We start from the raw sequence: 24,508 nt of genomic DNA on the forward strand, positions 1-24,508 counted from the left end.
GTGGTGCATACGGCGTATACATTGTGTGTGTGGTGCGTGTGCGGCGTATACACTGTGTGTGCAGCGTGTGTATGGTGCGTACAGCATATACAGTGTGTGTGTATGTAGTGCGTACGGCGTATACAGTGTGTGTGGTGCGTACGGCGTATACAGTGTGTGTGTGTGTGTGTGGTGCGTACGGCTTATATAGTGTGTGTGTGTGTGTGGTGCATACGGCGTATACAGTGTGTGTGGTGCGTACAGCGTATACAGTGTGTGTGTGTGTCGTGCGTACGGCATATACAGTGTGTGTGTGTGTGGTGCGTATGGCTTATGCAGTGTGTGTGTGTGGTGCGTACGGCGTATAAAGTGTGTGTGTGTCGTGCGTACGGCATATATAGTGTGTGTGTGTGGTACGTACGGCATATACAGTGTGTGTGTGGTGCGTATAGCGTATACAGTGTATATGTGTGTGGGGTGCATACGGAGTATACAGTGTGTGTGTGGTGTGTACGGCGTATACAGAGAGTGCGTGTGGTGTGTATGGCATATACAGTGTGTGTGTATGTGGTGCGTACGGCATATACAGTGTGTGTGTGGTGGCGCGTATACAGTATGTGTGATAGTGCATACGGCGTATACAGTATGTGTGTGGTGTGGTAGGTACGGCATATACAGTGTGTGTGTGGTGCTTGCGGCGTATACAGTGTGTGTGTGGTGTGTACAGCGTATACATTGTGTGTGTGGTGCGTATGGCTTATACAGTGTGTGTGTGAGGTGCGTACGGCGTATACAGTGTATGTGTGTGTGGTGCATACGGCGTATACAGTGTGTGTGTGTGGTACGTACGGTGTATACAGTGTGTGTGTGTGGTGCATACGGCGTATACATTGTGTGCGTGGTAAGTACGGCGTATACAGTGTGTGTGTGTGGTGCGTATGGTGTATACAGTGTGTGTACTGCGTATACAGTGTGTGTGTACTGCGTATACAGTGTGTATGTGTGTGGGGTGCGTATGGAGTATACAGTGTGTGTGGTGCGTATGGTGTATACAGTGTGTGTGTACTGCGTATACAGTGTGTGGTGCATACGGCGTATACAGTGTGTGTTTGGTGCATACGGCGTATACAGTGTGTGTGTGTGGTGCATACGGCGTATACATTGTGTGCGTGGTAAGTACGGCGTGTACAGTGTGTGTGTGTGGTGCGTATGGTGTATACAGTGTGTGTGTACTGCGTATACAGTGTGTGTGTACTGCGTATACAGTGTGTATGTGTGTGGGGTGCGTATGGAGTATACAGTGTGTGTGGTGCGTATGGTGTATACAGTGTGTGTGTACTGCGTATACAGTGTGTGTGGTGCGTATGGTGTATACAGTGTGTGTGTACTGCGTATACAGTGTGTGGTGCATACGGCGTATACAGTGTGTGTTTGGTGCATACGGCGTATACAGTGTGTGTGTGTGGTGCATACGGCGTATACATTGTGTGCGTGGTAAGTACGGCGTGTACAGTGTGTGTGTGTGGTGCGTATGTTGTATACAGTGTGTGTGTACTGCGTATACAGTGTGTATGTGTGTGGGGTGCGTATGGAGTATACAGTGTGTGTGGTGTGTATGGCGTATTCAGTGTGTGTGGTGCATACGGCGTATACAGTGTGTGTGTGTGTGTACGGCGTATACAGAGAGTGTGTGTGGAGCGTATGGCATATACAGTGTGTGTGTATGTGGTGCGTATGGAATATACAGTGTCTGTGTGTTGCGTACTGAGTAGACACACGTGTGTATGTGTCTGGGGTGGCGCGTACGGCGTATACAGTGTGTGTGGTGGTGCGTACGGCGTATATAGTGTGTGTGTGGTGTGGTGCATACGGCGTATACAGTGTGTGTGTGGTGCGTGTGTGGCGTATACAGTGTGTGTGCAGTGTGTGTATGGTGCGTACAGCATATACAGTGTGTGTGTATGTAGTGTGTACGGCGTATACAGTGTGTGTGTGTGGTGCGTACGGCATATATAGTGCGTGTGTGTGGTGCGTACGGCGTATACAGTGTGTGTGGTGTGTACAGCGTATACAGTGTGTGTGTGTGTCGTGCGTACGGCATATACAGTGTGTGTGGTGCGTACGGCATATACAGTGTGTGTGTGGTGCGTACGGCGTATACAGTGTGTGTGTGGTGCGTACAGCATATACAGTGTGTGTGTGTGGTGCGTACGGCTTATACAGTGTGTGTGTGATGCGTACGGCGTATACAGTGTGTGTGGTGCATACGGCATATACAGTGTGTGTGTGTGTGTGTGGTGCATACGGCATATACAGTGTGTGTGTGTGGTACGTACGGCATATACAGTGTATGTGTGTGGTGCGTACGGCGTATACAGTGTGTGTGTGGTGCGTATAGCGTATACAGTGTATATGTGTGTGGGGTGCGTACGGAGTATACAGTGTGTGTGTGGTGTGTACGGCGTATACATAGAGTGCGTGTGGTGTGTATGGCATATACAGTGTGTGTGTATGTGGTGTGTATGGCATATACAGTGTATGTGTGATGGTGCGTACGGCGTATACAGTGTATGTGTGGTGTGGTGCGTATGGCATATACAGTGTGTGTGTGTGGTGCGTACAGCATATACAGTGTGTGTGTGTGTAGTGCGTACGGCGTATACAGTGTGTGTGTGGTGCGTACGGCATATACAGTGTGTGTGTGTGTGGTGCGTACGGCGTATACCGTGTGTGTGTGGTGCGTACGGCATACACAGAGTGTGTGTATGTGTGTGGTGCGTACGGCGTATAAAGTGTGTGTGTGGTGCGTACGGCGTATACAGTGTGTGTGTGTGTGGTGCATATGGCTTATACAGTGTGTGTGGTACGTACGGCGTATACAGTGTATGTGTGTGTGTGGTGCATACGGCGTATACATTGTGTGCGTGGTACGCACGACGTATACAGCGTGTGTGTGTGGTGCCTATGGTGTATACAGTGTGTGTGTGTACTGCGTATACAGTGTGTGTGTACTGCGTATACAGTGTGTATGTGTGTGCGGTGCATACGGAGTATACAGTGTGTGTGTGGTGTGTACGGCGTATACAGAGAGTGTGTGTGGTGCGTATGGCTTATACAGTGTGTGTATGTGGTACGTATGGCATATACAGTGTGTGTGTGTGTGGTGCGTATGGCGTAAACTGTGTGTGTGTGGTCTGCACAGCGTATATAGTGTGTGTGTGTGTGTGTACAGCGTATACAGTGTGTGCGTGTTGTGCGTATGGCGTATACAGTGTGTGTGGTGCGTACGGCATATACAGTGTGCGTGTGGTGCGTACGGTGTATACAGTGTGTGTATGTACTGCGTATACAGGAACTGCAAAACCAAAGTTCTAGTTATCTGGCCTACACCAGAATCTTTTAAACAGATATATTTGTGTCTGAACAGTCAGGGAGACACTTACTGTTTTTTTTTACGGAAAAAAGGCCAAAAGCTGGATAATGCTGAGATTTGTACCGTGGAACTGCAAAACCACAGTTATAGTTATCTGGCCTACAGCAGAATCTTTTAAACAGATATATTTGTGTCTGAACAGTCAGCGAGACACTATTACTATTTTTTTTTATGGAAAAAAGGCCAAAAGCTGGATAACACAGATGTTTGAACTGTGGAACTGCAAAACCACAGTTCTAGTTATCTGGCCTACACCGGAATCTTTTAAACAGATATATTTGTGTCTGAACAGTCAGGGAGACACTATTACTGTTTTTTTTTATGGAAAAAAGGCCAAAAGCTGGAAAATGCTGAGATTTAAACCGTGGAATTGCAAAACCAAAGTTCTATTTATCTGGCCTACACCAGAATCTTTTAAACAGATATATTTGTGTCTGAACACTCAAGGAGAAACTATTACTGTTTTTATTTTAAGGAAAAAAGGCCAAAAGCTGGATAATACTGAGATTTGAACCATGGAACTGCAAAACCAAAGTTCTAGTTATCTGGCCTACACCAGAATGTTTTAAACAGATATATTTGTGTCTGAACAGTCAGCGAGACACTATTACTGTTTTTTTTATGGAAAAAAGGCCAAAAGCTGGATAATAGATATTTGAACCGTGGAACTGCAAAACCACAGTTCTAGTTATCTGGCCTACACCAGAATCTCTTAAACAGATATATTTGTGTCTGAACAGTCAGGGAGACACTATTACTGTTTTTTTTACGGAAAAAAGGCCAAAGGCTGGATAATACTGGAAATTTAACTGTGGAACTGCAAAACCAAAGTTGTAGTTATCTGACCTACACCAGAATCTTTTAAACAGATATATTTGTGTCTGAACAGTCAGCGAGACACTATTACTGTTTTTTTTTACGGAAAAAAGCCCAAAAGCTGGATAATACAGATTTGAACCGTAGAACAGCAAAACCACAGTTCTAGTTATCTGGCCTACACCAGAATCTTTTAAACAGATATATTTGTGTCTTAACAATCAGCGAGACACTATTACTGTTTTCTTTTACGGAAAAAAGGCCAAAAGCTGGATAATACTGACATTTGAACCGTGGAACTGCAAAACCACAGTTCTAGTTATCTGGCCTACACCAGTATCTTTTAAACAGACATATTTGTGTCTGAAAAGTCAGGGAGACACTATTATTGTTTGGTTTTTTTTTAAGGAAAAAAGGCCAAAAGCTGGATAATACTGAGATTTGAACCGTGGAACTGCAAAACCAAAGTTCTAGTTATCTGGCCTACACCAGAATCTTTTAAACAGATATATTTGTGTCTTAACAATCAGCAAGACACTATTACTGTTTTCTTTTACGGAAAAAAGGCCAAAAGCTGGATAATACTGATATTTGAACCGTGGAACTGCAAAACCACAGTTCTAGTTATCTGGCCTACACCAGTATCTTTTAAACAGATATATTTGTGTCTGAACAGTCAGGGAGACACTATTACTCTTTTTTTCATGGAAAAAAGGCCGAAGGCTGGATAATACTGAGATTTGAACCATGGAACTGCAAAACCAAAGTTCTAGTTATCTGGTCTACACTAGAATCTTTTAAACAGATATATTTGTGTCTGATCAGTCAGGGAGACACTATTACTGTTTTTTTTTAACGGAAAAAAGGCCAAAAGCTGGATAATACTGAGATTTGAACAGTGAAACTACAAAACCACAGTTCTAGTTATCTGGCCTACACCGGAATCTTTTAAACAGATATATTTGTGACAGAACAGTCAGCGAGACACTATTACTGTTTTTTTTATGGAAAAAGGGCCAAAAGCTGTATAATAGAGATTTGAACCGTGGAACTGCAAAACCACAGTTCTAGTTATCTGGCCTACATCAGAATCTCTTAATCAGATATATTTGTGTCTGAACAGTCAGGGAGACACTATTACTGTTTTTTTTACGGAAAAAAGGCCAAAAGCTGGATAATACTGGAAATTGAACGGTGGAACTGCAAAACCAAAGTTCTATTTATCTGGCCTACACCAGAATCTTTTAAACAGATATATTTGTGTCTGAACAGTCAGCGAGACACTATTACTGTTTTTTTTTACGGAAAAGAGCCCAAAAGCTGGATAATACAGATTTGAACCCTGGAACTGCAAAACCACAGTTCTAGTTATCTGGCCTACACCAGAATCTTTTAAACAGATATATTTGTGTCTGAAAAGTCAGGGAGACACTATTATTGTTTTTTTTTTTTTACGGAAAAAGGACCAAAAGCTGGATAATACTGAGATTTGAACCGTGGAACTGCAAAACCAAAGTTCTAGTTATCTGGCCTACACCAGAATGTTTTAAACAGATATATTTGTGTCTTAACAGTCAGCGAGACACTATTACTGTTTTCTTTTACGGAAAAAAGGCCAAAAGCTGGATAATACTGACATTTGAACCGTGGAACTGCAAAACCACAGTTCTAGTTATCTGGTCTATGTTATGCACACGCCCGGGCTGAGCGGCGTGTGCGTGTGATTGTAGTGATTCCACTGGACCGTGCCGGAGAGTGAATGCCTGGAGGGGCGTGACTAAGTATTCACCCGATCCGACCAGGGTCGCACGACGGCATACGACGCCAGTGCACCAAGGAGGAACCGAGCAGAGGGACCAGGTGCTACTCCAGGACAGACCCCGGACACGGCTGTTGACCCACACAGGGGAATACAGGAACAGGCTGGTAGGCTGGCACACAGACTGGAGGGTATAGGCAGGCACGACTGGTATGCAGGCAGGCGGGTAAAGGCAAGCGCAGCTAGAGTGCAGACAGGGAGGCACTAGCAGGTAGGAACACAGGCGGGATAGGACCCAGTACACACTGGGACTCAGGAACAGGCAGGTTAGGCTGGCACAGACTGGTGGATATAAGCAAACACGGCTGGTATGCAGATGGGTGGATACAGGCGAGTATGCAGGCAGGGAGGTACTGGCCGAAAGGACGGGCTGGAGCACAGAAAGGTTAAGACCCAGTACAGACTGGGTCACAGAACCGCAGATGCGGTAGACAACCACAGCAGAGAGGGAACGCCCGAAGCGGTGGGCAAGAACAGAGCAGGACGGGGCTGCAGGAGCAGCGAGCACAAGCAGGGCAGGACAGGACTGCCGGAGCAGCGAGCACAAGCAGGGCAGGACAGGACTGCCGGAGCAGCGGGCAGAAGCAGGGCAGGACAGGACTGCCGGAGCAGCGGGCAGAAGCAGGGCAGGACAGGACTGCCGGAGCAGCGGGCAGAAGCAGGGCAGGACAGGACTGCCGGAGCAGCGGGCAGAAGCAGGGCAGGACAGGACTGCCGGAGCAGCGGGCAGAAGCAGGGCAGGACAGGACTGCCGGAGCAGCGGGCAGAAGCAGGGCAGGACAGGACTGCCGGAGCAGCGGGCAGAAGCAGGGCAGGACAGGACTGCCGGAGCAGCGGGCAGAAGCAGGGCAGGACAGGACTGCCGGAGCAGCGGGCAGAAGCAGGGCAGGACAGGACTGCCGGAGCAGCGGGCAGAAGCAGGGCAGGACAGGACTGCCGGAGCAGCGGGCAGAAGCAGGGCAGGACAGGACTGCCGGAGCAGCGGGCAGAAGCAGGGCAGGACAGGACTGCCGGAGCAGCGGCCAGAGGAGTCAGAGCAGGCTAGGCTGAGTAGGGGGGACAGGGCTCTGTTCACACGGAACAGACAGGAAGGGAAAGGCAGAGCCAGACACCCACAGGGTACTTGCAGTGAAGTAGCGAGTGGACCACAAACTCACAAACGGGAGTACAGAGACAACAAGCAGGAGTTAGGTACGAGTTCAGACTCTGCAGAAAAAGGAAGGGAACGGACATAGAGGAAAAACAGGTAAAGGATAGGAGAGAGTTCAGACTGGAACTGAGTGTACGGAGGAGACCGACACTGCAGCGGGATACAGGAGCGGGTCTGGGAATACGGCCCCCAGAGAGGCAGGATGAACAGGCAAGGAGCGTGTTCAGACAGGACAGACAAGATACAGGAGCGGGTCTAGGGAACCGGCCCCTAGAAGGCAGGAGGAACAGGCTAGGAGCGTGTTCAGACAGGTAAGACAAGATACAGGAACAGGTCTAGGTAATCGGCCCCTAGAAGGCAGGAGGAACAGGCTAGGAGCGTGTTCAGACAGGCCTGGAAATACAGCCTCCAGGATAGGCAGACAAGAGAACACAGAACGGGACCTGGCACCTTCAGAGTGCAAGCACACACTGAAAGAAACACTTATGCTCAGGCAGGAATAGAAGGGAGCTGCTGAGCTATATACCAAGTGTCAGACAGCAATAGGCTGAGGACGCACAAGGGGTGTGACCCACAGCAGGTACAAAAAGCAGGAAGTGATCGGGCGCCGCCCTTAAGCAGCAGAGACAGACACAAACAGACAGCATGGAGGGAAGCCAGAGAGACACTCCGGACAGGAGATCAAGTGCGCTCTCTTGCACAGTGGGAGATGGACCACCATGCAAGGACGCCGCCAGGTATGTTACAGTCTACACTAGAATCTTTTAAACAGATATATTTGTGTCTGATCAGTCAGGGAGACACTATTACTGTTTTTTTTATCGGTATAATGGCCAAAAGCTGGATAATACTGAGATTTGAACCGTGGAACTGGAAAACCAAAGTTCTAGTTATCTGGCCTACACCAGAATCTTTTAAACAGAAATATTTGTGTCTGAACAGTCAGCGAGACACTATTACTGTTTTTTTTCATGGAAAAAAGGCCAAAGGCTGGATAATACTGAGGTTTGAACCATGGAACTGCAAAACCAAAGTTCTAGTTATCTGGTCTACACTAGAATCTTTTAAACAGATATATTTGTGTCTGATCAGTCAGGGAGACACTATTACTGTTTTTTTTATCGGTATAAAGGCCAAAAGCTGGATAATACTGAGATTTGAACCGTGGAACTACAAAACCACAGTTCTAGTTATCTGGCCTACACAGGAATCTTTTAAACAGATATATTTGTGACTGAACAGTCAGGGAGACACTATTACTGGGGTTTTTTAACGGAAAAAAGGCCAAAAGCTGGATAATACTGAGATTTGAACTGTGGAACTACAAAACCACAGTTCTAGTTATCTGGCCTACACCAGAATCTTATAAACAGATATATTTGTGTCTGAACAGTCAGGGAGACACTATTACTGTTTGTTTTTTATGGAAAAAAGGCCAAAAGCTGGATAATGCTGAGATTTATACCATGGAACTGCAAAACCAAAGTTCTAGTTATCTGGCCTGCACCAGAATCTTTTAAACAGATATATTTGTGTCTGAACAGTCAGCGAGACACTATTACTGTTTTTTTTATGGAAAAAAGGCCAAAAGCTGGATAATAGAGATTTGAACCGGGGAACTGCACAACCACAGTTCTAGTTATCTGGCCTACACCAGAATCTCTTAAACAGATATATTTGTGTCTGAACAGTCAGGGAGACACTATTACTGTTTTTTTTATGGAAAAAAGGCCAAAAGCTGGATAATAGAGATTTGAACTGTGGAACTGCAAAACCAAAGTTCTATTTATCTGGCCTACACCAGAATCTTTTAAACAGATATATTTGTGTCTGAACAGTCAGCGAGACACTATTACTGTTTTTTTTTACGGAAAAAAGCCCAAAAGCTGGATAATACAGATTTGAACCCTGGAACTGCAAAACCACAGTTCTAGTTATCTGGCCTACACCAGAATCTTTTAAACAGATATATTTGTGTCTGAAAAGTCAGGGAGACACTATTATTGTTTTTTTTTTTTTTCGGAAAAAAGACCAAAAGCTGGATAATACTGAGATTTGAACCGTGGAACTACAAAACCACAGTTCTAGTTATCTGGCCTACACAGGAATCTTTTAAACAGATATATTTGTGACTGAACAGTCAGGGAGACGCTATTTCTGGTGTTTTTTAATGGAAAAAAGGCCAAAAGCTGGATAATACTGAGATTTGAACTGTGGAACTACAAAACCACAGTTCTAGTTATCTGGCCTACACCAGAAACTTTTAAACAGATATATTTGTGTCTTAACATTCAGCGAGACACTATTATTGTTTTCTTTTACGGAAAAAAGGCCAAAAGTTGGATAATACTGACATTTGAACCGTTTAACTGCAAAACCAAAGTTCTAGTTATCTGGCCTACACCAGAATCTTTTAAACAGATATATTTGTGTCTTAACAGTCAGCGAGACACTATTACTGTTTTCTTTTATGGAAAAAAGGCCAAAAGCTGGATAATACTGAGATTTGAACCGTGGAACTGCAAAATCAAAGTTCTAGTTATCTGGCCTACACCAGAATCTTTTAAACAGATATATTTGTGTCTTAACAGTCAGCGAGACGCTATTACTGTTTTCTTTTACGGAAAAAAGGCCAAAAGCTGGATAATACTGACATTTGAACCGTGGAACTGCAAAACCACAGTTCTAGTTATCTGGCCTACACCAGTATCTTTTAAACAGATATATTTGTGTCTGAACAGTCAGGGAGACACTATTACTGTCTTTTTCATGGAAAAAAGGCCAAAGGCTGGATAATACTGAGATTTGAACCATGGAACTGCAAAACCAAAGTTCTAGTTATCTGGTCTACACTAGAATCTTTTAAACAGATATATTTGTGTCTGATCAGTCAGGGAGACACTATTACTGTTTTTTTTTAACGTAAAAAAGGCCAAAAGCTGGATAATACTGAGATTTGAACCGTGGAACTACAAAAACCACAGTTCTAGTTATCTGGCCTACACCAGAATCTCTTAAACAGATATATTTGTGTCTGAACAGTCAGAGAGACACTATTACTGTTTTTTTTTACGGAAAAAAGGCCAAAAGCTGGATAATAATGGAAATTGAACTGTGGAACTGCAAAACCAAAGTTCTATTTATCTGGCCTACACCAGAATCTTTTAAACAGATATATTTGTGTCTGAACAGTCAGGGAGACACTATTACTGTTTTTTTTTTACGGAAAAAAGCCCAAAAGCTGGATAATACAGATTTGAACCCTGGAACTGCAAAACCACAGTTTTAGTTATCTGGCCTACACCAGAATCTTTTAAACAGATATATTTGTGTCTGAAAAGTCAGGGAGACACTATTATTGTTTATTTTTTTTACGGAAAAAAGACCAAAAGCTGGACAATACTGAGATTTGAACCATTGAACTGCAAAACCAAAGTTCTAGTTATCTGGTCTACACTAGAATCTTTTAAACAGATATATTTGTGTCTTAACATTCAGCGAGACACTATTATTGTTTTCTTTTACGGAAAAAAAGGCCAAAAGTTGGATAATACTGACATTTGAACCGTGGAACTGCAAAACCAAAGTTCTAGTTATCTGGCCTACACCAGAATCTTTTAAACAGATATATTTGTGCCTTAACAGTCAGCGAGACACTATTACTGTTTTCTTTTACGGAAAAAAGGCCAAAAGCTGGATAATACTGAGATTTGAACCGTGGAACTGCAAAACCAAAGTTCTAGTTATCTGGCCTACACCAGAATCTTTTAAACAGATATATTTGTGTCTTAACAGTCAGCGAGACGCTATTACTGTTTTCTTTTACGGAAAAAAGGCCAAAAGCTGGATAATACTGACATTTGAACCGTGGAACTGCAAAACCACAGTTCTAGTTATCTGGCCTACACCAGTATCTTTTAAACAGATATATTTGTGTCTGAACAGTCAGGGAGACACTATTACTGTTTTTTTCATGGAAAAAAGGCCAAAGGCTGGATAATACTGAGATTTGAGATTTGCATGGAACTGCAAAACCAAAGTTCTAGTTATCTGGTCTACACTAGATTCTTTTAAACAGATATATTTGTGTCTGATCAGTAAGGGAGACAGTATTACTGTTTTTTTTTAACGGAAAAAGGCCAAAAGCTGGATAATACTGAGATTTGAACCGTGGAACTACAAAACCACAGTTCTAGTTATCTGGCCTACACCAGAATCTCTTAAACAGATATATTTGTGTCTGAACAGTCAGAGAGACACTATTACTGTTTTTTTTTACGGAAAAAAAGGCCAAAAGCTGGATAATACTGGAAATTGAACTATGGAACTGCAAAACCAAAGTTCTATTTATCTGGCCTACACCAGAATCTTTTAAACAGATATATTTGTGTCCAAACAGTCAGCGAGACACTATTACTGTTTTTTTTTACGGAAAAAAGCCCAAAAGCTGGATAATACAGATTTGAACCCTGGAACTGCAAAACCACAGTTTTAGTTATCTGGCGTACACCAGAATCTTTTAAACAGATATATTTGTGTCTGAAAAGTCAGGGAGACACTATTATTGTTTATTTTTTTTACGGAAAAAAGACCAAAAGCTGGATAATACTGAGATTTGAACCGTGGAACTACAAAACCACAGTTCTAGTTATCTGGCCTACACAGGAATCTTTTAAACAGATATATTTGTGACTGAACAGTCAGGGAGACACTATTACTGGGGTTTTTTAACGGAAAAAAGGCCAAAAGCTGGATAATACTGAGATTTGAACTGTGGAACTACAAAACCACAGTTCTAGTTATCTGGCCTACACCAGAATCTTTTAAACAGATATATTTGTGTCTGAACAGTCAGGGAGACACTATTACTGTTTGTTTTTTATGGAAAAAAGGCCAAAAGCTGGATAATGCTGAGATTTATACCGTGGAATTGCAAACCCAAAGTTCTATTTATCTGGCCTACACCAAAATCTTTTAAACAGATATATTTGTGTCTGAACACTCAAGGAGACACTATTACTGTTTTTTTTTTTCGGAAAAAAGGCCAAAAGCTGGATAATACTGCGATTTGAACCATGGAACTGCAAAACCAAAGTTCTAGTTATCTGGCCTGCACCAGAATCTTTTAAACAGATATATTTGTGTCTGAACAGTCAGCGAGACACTATTACTGTTTTTTTTATGGAAAAAAGGCCAAAAGCTGGATAATAGAGATTTGAACCCTGGAACTGCAAAACCACAGTTCTAGTTATCTGGCCTACACCAGAATCTTTTAAACAGATATATTTGTGTCTGAGAAGTCAGGGAGACACTATTATTGTTTTTTTTTTTTTTTTTTTTACGGAAAAAAGACCAAAAGCTGGATAATACTGAGATTTGAACCGTGGAACTGCAAAACCAAAGTTCTAGTTATCTGGCCTACACCAGAATCTTTTAAACAGACATATTTGTGTCTGAACAGTCAGGGAGACACTATTACTGTTTTCTTTTACGGAAAAAAGGCCAAAATCTGGATAATACTGACATTTGAACCGTGGAACTGCAAAACCACAGTTCTAGTCATCTGGCCTACACCAATATCTTTTAAACAGATATATTTGTGTCTGAACAGTCAGGGAGACACTATTACTGTTTTTTTTCATGGAAAAAAGGCCAAAGGCTGGATAATACTGAGATTTGAACCATGGAACTGCAAAACCAAAGTTCTAGTTATCTGGTCTACACTAGAATCTTTTAAACAGATATATTTGTGTCTGATCAGTCAGGGAGACACTATTACTGTTTTTTTTAACGGAAAAAAGGCCAAAAGCTGGATAATACTGAGATTTGAACCATAGAACTACAAAACCACAGTTCTCGTTATCTGGCCTACACAGGAATCTTTTAAACAGATATATTTGAGACTGAACAGTCAGGGAGACGCTATTACTGGGGTTTTTTAACGGAAAAAAGGCCAAAAGCTGGATAATACTGAGATTTGAACTGTGGAACTACAAAACCACAGTTCTAGTTATCTGGCCTACACCAGAAACTTTTAAACAGATATATTTGTGTCTTAACAGTCAGCGAGACACTATTACTGTTTTCTTTTACGGAAAAAAGGCCAAAAGCAGGATAATACTGAAATTTGAACCGTGGAACTGCAAAACCAAAGTTCTAGTTATCTGGCCTACACCAGAATCTTTTAAACAGATATATTTGTGTCTTAACAGTCAGCGAGACACTATTACTGTTTTCTTTTACGGAAAAAAGGCCAAAAGCTGGATAATACTGACATTTGAACCGTGGAACTGCAAAACCACAGTTCTAGTTATCTGGCCTACACCAGAATCTTTTAAACAGATATATTTGTGTGTGAACAGTCAGCGAGACCCTATTACTGTTTATTTTTATGGAAAAAAGCCCAAAAGCTGGATAATACAGATTTGAACCCTGGAACTGCAAAACCACAGTTCTAGTTATCTGACCTACACCAGAATCTTTTAAACAGATATATTTGTGTCTGAAAAGTCAGGGAGACACTATTATTGTTTTTTTTTTTTTACGGAAAAAAGACCAAAAGCTGGATAATACTGAGATTTGAACCATGGAACGGCAAAACCAAAGTTCTAGTTATCTGGCCTACACCAGAATCTTTTAAACAGATATATTTGTGTCTTAACAGTCAGCGAGACACTATTACTGTTTTCTTTTACGGAAAAAAGGCCAAAAGCTGGATAATACTGACATTTGAACCGTGGAACTGCAAAATCACAGTTCTAGTTATCTGGCTTACACCAGTATCTTTTAAACAGATATATTTGTGTCTGAACAGTCAGGGAGACACTATTACTGTTTTTTTTCAAGGAAAAAAGGCCAAAGGCTGGATAATACTGAGATTTGAACCATGGAACTGCAAAACCGAAGTTCTAGTTATCTGGTCTACACTAGAATCTTTTAAACAGATATATTTGTGTCTGATCAGTCAGGGAGACACTATTACTGTTTTTTTTCATGGAAAAAAGGCCAAAAGCTGGATAATACTGAGATTTGAACCGTGGAACTACAAAACCACAGTTCTAGTTATCTGGCCTACACAGGAATCTTTTAAACAGATATATTTGTGACTGAACAGTCAGGGAGACGCTATTACTGGGGTTTTTAACGGAAAAAAGGCCAAAAGCTGGATAATACTGACATTTGAACTGTGGAACTACAAAACCACAGTTCTAGTTATCTGGCCTACACCAGAAACTTTTAAACAGATATATTTGAGTCTTAACAGTCAGCGAGACACTATTTTTGTTTTCTTTTACGGAAAAAAGGCCAAAAGCTGGATAATACTGAGATTTGAACCATGGAACTGCAAAACCAAAGTTCTAGTTATCTGGTCTACACTAGAATCTTTTAAACAGATATATTTGTGTCTGATCAGTCAGGGAGACACTATTACTGTTTTTTTTAACGGAAAAAAGGCCAAAAGCTGGATAATACTGAGATTTGAACCGTGGAACTACAAAACCACAGTACTAGTTATCTTTCCTACACCAGAATATCTTAAACAGATATATTTGTGTCTGAACAGTCAGAGAGACACTATTACTGTTTTTTTTTACGGAAAAAAGGCCAAAAGCTGGATAATACTGGAAATTGAACTGTGGAACTGCAAAACCAAAGTTCTATTTATCTGGCCTACACCAGAATCTTTTAAACAGATATATTTGTGTCTGAACAGTCAGGGAGACGCTATTTCTGGGGTTTTTTAACGGAAAAAAGGCCAAAAGCTGGATAATACTGAGATTTGAACTTTGGAACTACAAAACCACAATTCTAGTTATCTGGCCTACACCAGAAACTTTTAAACAGATATATTTGTGTCTTAACATTCAGCGAGACACTATTATTGTTTTCTTTTACGGAAAAAAGGCCAAAAGTTGGATAATACTGACATTTGAACCGTGGAACTGCAAAACCAAAGTTCTAGTTATCTGGCCTACACCAGAATCTTTTAAACAGATATATTTGTGTCTTAACAGTCAGCGAGACACTATTACTGTTTTCTTTTATGGAAAAAAGGCCAAAAGCTGGATAATACTGAGATTTGAACCGTGGAACTGCAAAATCAAAGTTCTAGTTATCTGGCCTACACCAGAATCTTTTAAACAGATATATTTGTGTCTTAACAGACAGCGAGACGCTATTACTGTTTCTTTTACGGAAAAAAGGCCAAAAGCTGGATAATACTGACATTTGAACCGTGGAACTGCAAAACCACAGTTCTAGTTATCTGGCCTACACCAGTATCTTTTAAACAGATATATTTGTGTCTGAACAGTCAGGGAGACACTATTACTGTCTTTTTCATGGAAAAAAGGCCAAAGGCTGGATAATACTGAGATTTGAACCATGGAACTGCAAAACCAAAGTTCTAGTTCTCTGGTCTACACTAGAATCTTTTAAACAGATATATTTGTGTCTGATCAGTCAGGGAGACACTATTACTGTTTTTTTTTAACGGAAAAAAGGCCAAAAGCTGGATAATACTGAGATTTGAACCGTGGAACTACAAAACCACAGTTCTAGTTATCTGGCCTACACCAGAATCTCTTAAACAGATATATTTGTGTCTGAACAGTCAGAGAGACACTATTACTGTTTTTTTTTACGGGAAAAAGGCCAAAAGCTGGATAATACTGGAAATTGAACTGTGGAACTACAAAACCAAAGTTCTATTTATCTGGCCTACACCAGAATCTTTTAAACAGATATATTTGTGTCCGAACAGTCAGCGAGACACTATTACTGTTTTTTTTTACGGAAAAAAGCCCAAAAGCTGGATAATACAGATTTGAACCCTGGAACTGCAAAACCACAGTTTTATTTATCTGGCCTACACCAGAATCTTTTAAACAGATATATTTGTGTCTGAAAAGTCAGGGAGACACTATTATTGTTTATTTTTTTACGGAAAAAAGACCAAAAGCTGGATAATACTGAGATTTGAACCGTAGAACTACAAAACCACAGTTCTAGTTATCTGGCTTACACAGGAATCTTTTAAACAGATATATTTGTGTCTGAACAGTCAGGGAGACACTATTACTGTTTGTTTTTTATGGAAAAAAGGCCAAAAGCTGGATAATGCTGAGATTTATACCGTGGAATTGCAAACCCAAAGTTCTATTTATCTGGCCTACACCAGAATCTTTTAAACAGATATATTTGTGTCTGAACACTCAAGGAGACACTATTACTGTTTTTTTTTTAAGGAAAAAAGGCCAAAAGCTGGATAATACTGCGATTTGAACCATGGAACTGCAAAACCAAAGTTCTAGTTATCTGGCCTGCACCAGAATCTTTTAAACAGATATATTTGTGTCTGAACAGTCAGCGAGACACTATTACTGTTTTTTTTATGGAAAAAAGGCCAAAAGCTGGATAATAGAGATTTGAACCCTGGAACTGCAAAACCACAGTTCTAGTTATCTGGCCTACACCAGAATCTTTTAAACAGATATATTTGTGTCTGATCAGTCAGGGAGACACTATTACTGTTTTTTTTAACGGAAAAAAGGCCAAAAGCTGGATAATACTGAGATTTGAACCATAGAACTACAAAACCACAGTTCTAGTTATCTGGCCTACACAGGAATCTTTTAAACAGATATATTTGAGACTGAACAGTCAGGGAGACGCTATTACTGGGGTTTTTTAACGGAAAAAAGGCCAAAAGCTGGATAATACTGAGATTTGAACTGTGGAACTACAAAACCACAGTTCTAGTTATCTGGCCTACACCAGAAACTTTTAAACAGATATATTTGTGTCTTAACAGTCAGCGAGACACTATTTTTGTTTTGTTTTACGGAAAAAAGGCCAAAAGCTGGATAATACTGAGATTTGAACCATGGAACTGCAAAACCAAAGTTCTAGTTATCTGGTCTACACTAGAATCTTTTAAACAGATATATTTGTGTCTGATCAGTCAGGGAGACACTATTACTGTTTTCTTTTACGGAAAAAAGCCCAAAAGCTGGATAATACAGATTTGAACCCTGGAACTGCAAAACCACAGTTCTAGTTATCTGACCTACACCAGAATCTTTTAAACAGATATATTTGTGTCTGAAAAGTCAGGGAGACACTATTATTGTTTTTTTTTTTTTACGGAAAAAAGACCAAAAGCTGGATAATACTGAGATTTGAACCATGGAACGGCAAAACCAAAGTTCTAGTTATCTGGCGTACACCAGAATCTTTTAAACAGATATATTTGTGTCTTAACAGTCAGCGAGACACTATTACTGTTTTCTTTTACGGAAAAAAGGCCAAAAGCTGGATAATACTGACATTTGAACCGTGGAACTGCAAAACCACAGTTCTAGTTATCTGGCCTACACCAGTATCTTTTAAACAGATATATTTGTGTCTGAACAGTCAGGGAGACACTATTACTGTTTTTTTTCATGGAAAAAAGGCCAAAGGCTGGATAATACTGAGATTTGAACCATGGAACTGCAAAACCGAAGTTCTAGTTATCTGGTCTACACTAGAATCTTTTAAACAGATATATTTGTGTCTGATCAGTCAGGGAGACACTATTACTGTTTTTTTTCATGGAAAAAAGGCCAAAAGCTGGATAATACTGAGATTTGAACCGTGGAACTACAAAACCACAGTTCTAGTTATCTGGCCTACACAGGAATCTTTTAAACAGATATATTTGTGACTGAACAGTCAGGGAGACGCTATTACTGGGGTTTTTAACGGAAAAAAGGCCAAAAGCTGGATAATACTGAGATTTGAACTGTGGAACTACAAAACCACAGTTCTAGTTATCTGGCCTACACCAGAATCTTTTAAACAGATATATTTGTGTCTTAACAGTCAGCGAGACACTATTTTTGTTTTCTTTTACGGAAAAAAGGCCAAAAGCTGGATAATACTGAGATTTGAACCATGGAACTGCAAAACCAAAGTTCTAGTTATCTGGTCTACACTAGAATCTTTTAAACAAATATATTTGTGTCTGATCAGTCAGGGAGACACTATTACTGTTTTTTTTAACGGAAAAAAGGCCAAAAGCTGGATAATACTGAGATTTGAACCGTGGAACTACAACACCACAGTTCTAGTTATCTGGCCTACACCAGAATATCTTAAACAGATATATTTGTGTCTGAACAGTCAGAGAGACACTATTACTGTTTTTTTTTACGGAAAAAAGGCCAAAAGCTGGATAATACTGGAAATTGAACTGTGGAACTGCAAAACCAAAGTTCTATTTATCTGGCCTACACCAGAATCTTTTAAACAGATATATTTGTGTCTGAACAGTCAGGGAGACGCTATTTCTGGGGTTTTTTAACGGAAAAAAGGCCAAAAGCTGGATAATACTGAGATTTGAACTTTGGAACTACAAAACCACAATTCTAGTTATCTGGCCTACACCAGAAACTTTTAAACAGATATATTTGTGTCTTAACATTCAGCGAGACACTATTATTGTTTTCTTTTACAGAAAAAAGGCCAAAAGTTGGATAATACTGACATTTGAACCGTGGAACTGCAAAACCAAAGTTCTAGTTATCTGGCCTACACCAGAATCTTTTAAACAGATATATTTGTGTCTTAACAGTCAGCGAGACACTATTACTGTTTTCTTTTATGGAAAAAAGGCCAAAAGCTGGATAATACTGAGATTTGAACCGTGGAACTGCAAAATCAAAGTTCTAGTTATCTGGCCTACACCAGAATCTTTTAAACAGATATATTTGTGTCTTAACAGACAGCGAGACGCTATTACTGTTTCTTTTACGGAAAAAAGGCCAAAAGCTGGATAATACTGACATTTGAACCGTGGAACTGCAAAACCACAGTTCTAGTTATCTGGCCTACACCAGTATCTTTTAAACAGATATATTTGTGTCTGAACAGTCAGGGAGACACTATTACTGTCTTTTTCATGGAAAAAAGGCCAAAGGCTGGATAATACTGAGATTTGAACCATGGAACTGCAAAACCAAAGTTCTAGTTCTCTGGTCTACACTAGAATCTTTTAAACAGATATATTTGTGTCTGATCAGTCAGGGAGACACTATTACTGTTTTTTTTTAACGGAAAAAAGGCCAAAAGCTGGATAATACTGAGATTTGAACCGTGGAACTACAAAACCACAGTTCTAGTTATCTGGCCTACACCAGAATCTCTTAAACAGATATATTTGTGTCTGAACAGTCAGAGAGACACTATTACTGTTTTTTTTTACGGAAAAAAGGCCAAAAGCTGGATAATAATGGAAATTGAACTGTGGAACTGCAAAACCAAAGTTCTATTTATCTGGCCTACACCAGAATCTTTTAAACAGATATATTTGTGTCTGAACAGTCAGGGAGACACTATTACTGTTTTTTTTTACGGAAAAAAGCCCAAAAGCTGGATAATACAGATTTGAACCCTGGAACTGCAAAACCACAGTTTTAGTTATCTGGCCTACACCAGAATCTTTTAAACAGATATATTTGTGTCTGAAAAGTCAGGGAGACACTATTATTGTTTATTTTTTTTACGGAAAAAAGACCAAAAGCTGGATAATACTGAGATTTGAACCATGGAACTGCAAAACCAAAGTTCTAGTTATCTGGTCTACACTAGAATCTTTTAAACAGATATGTTTGTGTCCTAACATTCAGCGAGACACTATTATTGTTTTCTTTTACGGAAAAAAGGCCAAAAGTTGGTTAATACTGACATTTGAACCGTGGAACTGCAAAACCAAAGTTCTAGTTATCTGGCCTACACCAAAATCTTTTAAACAGATATATTTGTGTCTTAACAGTCAGCGAGACACTATTACTGTTTTCTTTTACGGAAAAAAGGCCAAAAGCTGGATAATACTGAGATTTGAACCGTGGAACTGCAAAACCAAAGTTCTAGTTATCTGGCCTACACCAGAATCTTTTAAACAGATATATTTGTGTCTTAACAGTCAGCGAGACGCTATTACTGTTTTCTTTTACGGAAAAAAGGCCAAAAGCTGGATAATACTGACATTTGAACCGTGGAACTGCAAAACCACAGTTCTAGTTATCTGGCCTACACCAGTATCTTTTAAACAGATATATTTGTGTCTGAACAGTCAGGGAGACACTATTACTGTTTTTTTCATGGAAAAAAGGCCAAAGGCTGGATAATACTGAGATTTGAACCATGGAACTGCAAAACCAAAGCTCTAGTTATCTGGTCTACACTAGAATCTTTTAAACAGATATATTTGTGTCTGATCAGTAAGGGAGACACTATTACTGTTTTTTTTTAACGGAAAAAAGGCCAAAAGCTGGATAATACTGAGATTTGAACCGTGGAACTACAAAACCACAGTTCTAGTTATCTGGCCTACACCAGAATCTCTTAAACAGATATATTTGTGTCTGAACAGTCAGAGAGACACTATTACTGTTTTTTTTTACGGGAAAAAGGCCAAAAGCTGGATAATACTGGAAATTGAACTGTGGAACTGCAAAACCAAAGTTCTATTTATCTGGCCTACACCAGAATCTTTTAAACAGATATATTTGTGTCCGAACAGTCAGCGAGACACTATTACTGTTTTTTTTTACGGAAAAAAGCCCAAAAGCTGGATAATACAGATTTGAACCCTGGAACTGCAAAACCACAGTTTTATTTATCTGGCCTACACCAGAATCTTTTAAACAGATATATTTGTGTCTGAAAAGTCAGGGAGACACTATTATTGTTTATTTTTTTACGGAAAAAAGACCAAAAGCTGGATAATACTGAGATTTGAACCGTGGAACTAAAAAACCACAGTTCTAGTTATCTGGCCTACACAGGAATCTTTTAAACAGATATATTTGTGACTGAACAGTCAGGGAGACACTATTACTGTTTTTTTTCATGGAAAAAAGGCCAAAAGCTGGATAATACTGAGATTTGAACCGTAGAACTACAAAACCACAGTTCTAGTTATCTGGCTTACACAGGAATCTTTTAAACAGATATATTTGTGTCTGAACAGTCAGGGAGACACTATTACTGTTTGTTTTTTATGGAAAAAAGGCCAAAAGCTGGATAATGCTGAGATTTATACCGTGGAATTGCAAACCCAAAGTTCTATTTATCTGGCCTACACCAGAATCTTTTAAACAGATATATTTGTGTCTGAACACTCAAGGAGACACTATTACTGTTTTTTTTTTAAGGAAAAAAGGCCAAAAGCTGGATAATACTGCGATTTGAACCATGGAACTGCAAAACCAAAGTTCTAGTTATCTGGCCTGCACCAGAATCTTTTAAACAGATATATTTGTGTCTGAACAGTCAGCGAGACACTATTACTGTTTTTTTTATGGAAAAAAGGCCAAAAGCTGGATAATAGAGATTTGAACCCTGGAACTGCAAAACCACAGTTCTAGTTATCTGGCCTACACCAGAATCTTTTAAACAGATATATTTGTGTCTGATCAGTCAGGGAGACACTATTACTGTTTTTTTTAACGGAAAAAAGGCCAAAAGCTGGATAATACTGAGATTTGAACCATAGAACTACAAAACCACAGTTCTAGTTATCTGGCCTACACAGGAATCTTTTAAACAGATATATTTGAGACTGAACAGTCAGGGAGACGCTATTACTGGGGTTTTTTAACGGAAAAAAGGCCAAAAGCTGGATAATACTGAGATTTGAACTGTGGAACTACAAAACCACAGTTCTAGTTATCTGGCCTACACCAGAAACTTTTAAACAGATATATTTGTGTCTTAACAGTCAGCGAGACACTATTTTTGTTTTCTTTTACGGAAAAAAGGCCAAAAGCTGGATAATACTGAGATTTGAACCATGGAACTGCAAAACCAAAGTTCTAGTTATCTGGTCTACACTAGAATCTTTTAAACAGATATATTTGTGTCTGATCAGTCAGGGAGACACTATTACTGTTTTCTTTTACGGAAAAAAGCCCAAAAGCTGGATAATACAGATTTGAACCCTGGAACTGCAAAACCACAGTTCTAGTTATCTGACCTACACCAGAATCTTTTAAACAGATATATTTGTGTCTGAAAAGTCAGGGAGACACTATTATTGTTTTTTTTTTTTTACGGAAAAAAGACCAAAAGCTGGATAATACTGAGATTTGAACCATGGAACGGCAAAACCAAAGTTCTAGTTATCTGGCGTACACCAGAATCTTTTAAACAGATATATTTGTGTCTTAACAGTCAGCGAGACACTATTACTGTTTTCTTTTACGGAAAAAAGGCCAAAAGCTGGATAATACTGACATTTGAGCCGTGGAACTGCAAAACCACAGTTCTAGTTATCTGGCCTACACCAGTATCTTTTAAACAGATATATTTGTGTCTGAACAGTCAGGGAGACACTATTACTGTTTTTTTTCATGGAAAAAAGGCCAAAGGCTGGATAATACTGAGATTTGAACCATGGAACTGCAAAACCGAAGTTCTAGTTATCTGGTCTACACTAGAATCTTTTAAACAGATATATTTGTGTCTGATCAGTCAGGGAGACACTATTACTGTTTTTTTTCATGGAAAAAAGGCCAAAAGCTGGATAATACTGAGATTTGAACCGTGGAACTACAAAACCACAGTTCTAGTTATCTGGCCTACACAGGAATCTTTTAAACAGATATATTTGTGTCTGAACAGTCAGCGAGACACTATTACTGTTTTTTTTATGGAAAAAAGGCCAAAAGCTGGATAATAGAGATTTGAACCCTGGAACTGCAAAACCACAGTTCTAGTTATCTGGCCTACACCAGAATCTTTTAAACAGATATATTTGTGTCTGATCAGTCAGGGAGACACTATTACTGTTTTTTTTAACGGAAAAAAGGCCAAAAGCTGGATAATACTGAGATTTGAACCATAGAACTACAAAACCACAGTTCTAGTTATCTGGCCTACACAGGAATCTTTTAAACAGATATATTTGAGACTGAACAGTCAGGGAGACGCTATTACTGGGGTTTTTTAACGGAAAAAAGGCCAAAAGCTGGATAATACTGAGATTTGAACTGTGGAACTACAAAACCACAGTTCTAGTTATCTGGCCTACACCAGAAACTTTTAAACAGATATATTTGTGTCTTAACAGTCAGCGAGACACTATTTTTGTTTTCTTTTACGGAAAAAAGGCCAAAAGCTGGATAATACTGAGATTTGAACCATGGAACTGCAAAACCAAAGTTCTAGTTATCTGGTCTACACTAGAATCTTTTAAACAGATATATTTGTGTCTGATCAGTCAGGGAGACACTATTACTGTTTTCTTTTACGGAAAAAAGCCCAAAAGCTGGATAATACAGATTTGAACCCTGGAACTGCAAAACCACAGTTCTAGTTATCTGACCTACACCAGAATCTTTTAAACAGATATATTTGTGTCTGAAAAGTCAGGGAGACACTATTATTGTTTTTTTTTTTTTACGGAAAAAAGACCAAAAGCTGGATAATACTGAGATTTGAACCATGGAACGGCAAAACCAAAGTTCTAGTTATCTGGCGTACACCAGAATCTTTTAAACAGATATATTTGTGTCTTAACAGTCAGCGAGACACTATTACTGTTTTCTTTTACGGAAAAAAGGCCAAAAGCTGGATAATACTGACATTTGAGCCGTGGAACTGCAGAACCACAGTTCTAGTTATCTGGCCTACACCAGTATCTTTTAAACAGATATATTTGTGTCTGAACAGTCAGGGAGACACTATTACTGTTTTTTTTCATGGAAAAAAGGCCAAATGCTGGATAATACTGAGATTTGAACCATGGAACTGCAAAACCGAAGTTCTAGTTATCTGGTCTACACTAGAATCTTTTAAACAGATATATTTGTGTCTGATCAGTCAGGGAGACACTATTACTGTTTTTTTTCATGGAAAAAAGGCCAAAAGCTGGATAATACTGAGATTTGAACCGTGGAACTACAAAACCACAGTTCTAGTTATCTGGCCTACACAGGAATCTTTTAAACAGATATATTTGTGACTGAACAGTCAGGGAGACGCTATTACTGGGGTTTTTAACGGAAAAAAGGCCAAAAGCTGGATAATACTGAGATTTGAACTGTGGAACTACAAAACCACAGTTCTAGTTATCTGGCCTACACCAGAAACTTTTAAACAGATATATTTGTGTCTTAACAGTCAGCGAGACACTATTTTTGTTTTCTTTTACGGAAAAAAGGCCAAAAGCTGGATAATACTGAGATTTGAACCATGGAACTGCAAAACCAAAGTTCTAGTTATCTGGTCTACACTAGAATCTTTTAAACAGATATATTTGTGT

This window comes from Phyllobates terribilis, unplaced genomic scaffold (genome assembly GCF_046119375.1).
Source record: "Phyllobates terribilis strain yellow unplaced genomic scaffold, ASM4611937v1 Scaffold_2__4_contigs__length_985480577, whole genome shotgun sequence".
NCBI classification, from domain to species: domain Eukaryota; kingdom Metazoa; phylum Chordata; class Amphibia; order Anura; family Dendrobatidae; genus Phyllobates; species Phyllobates terribilis.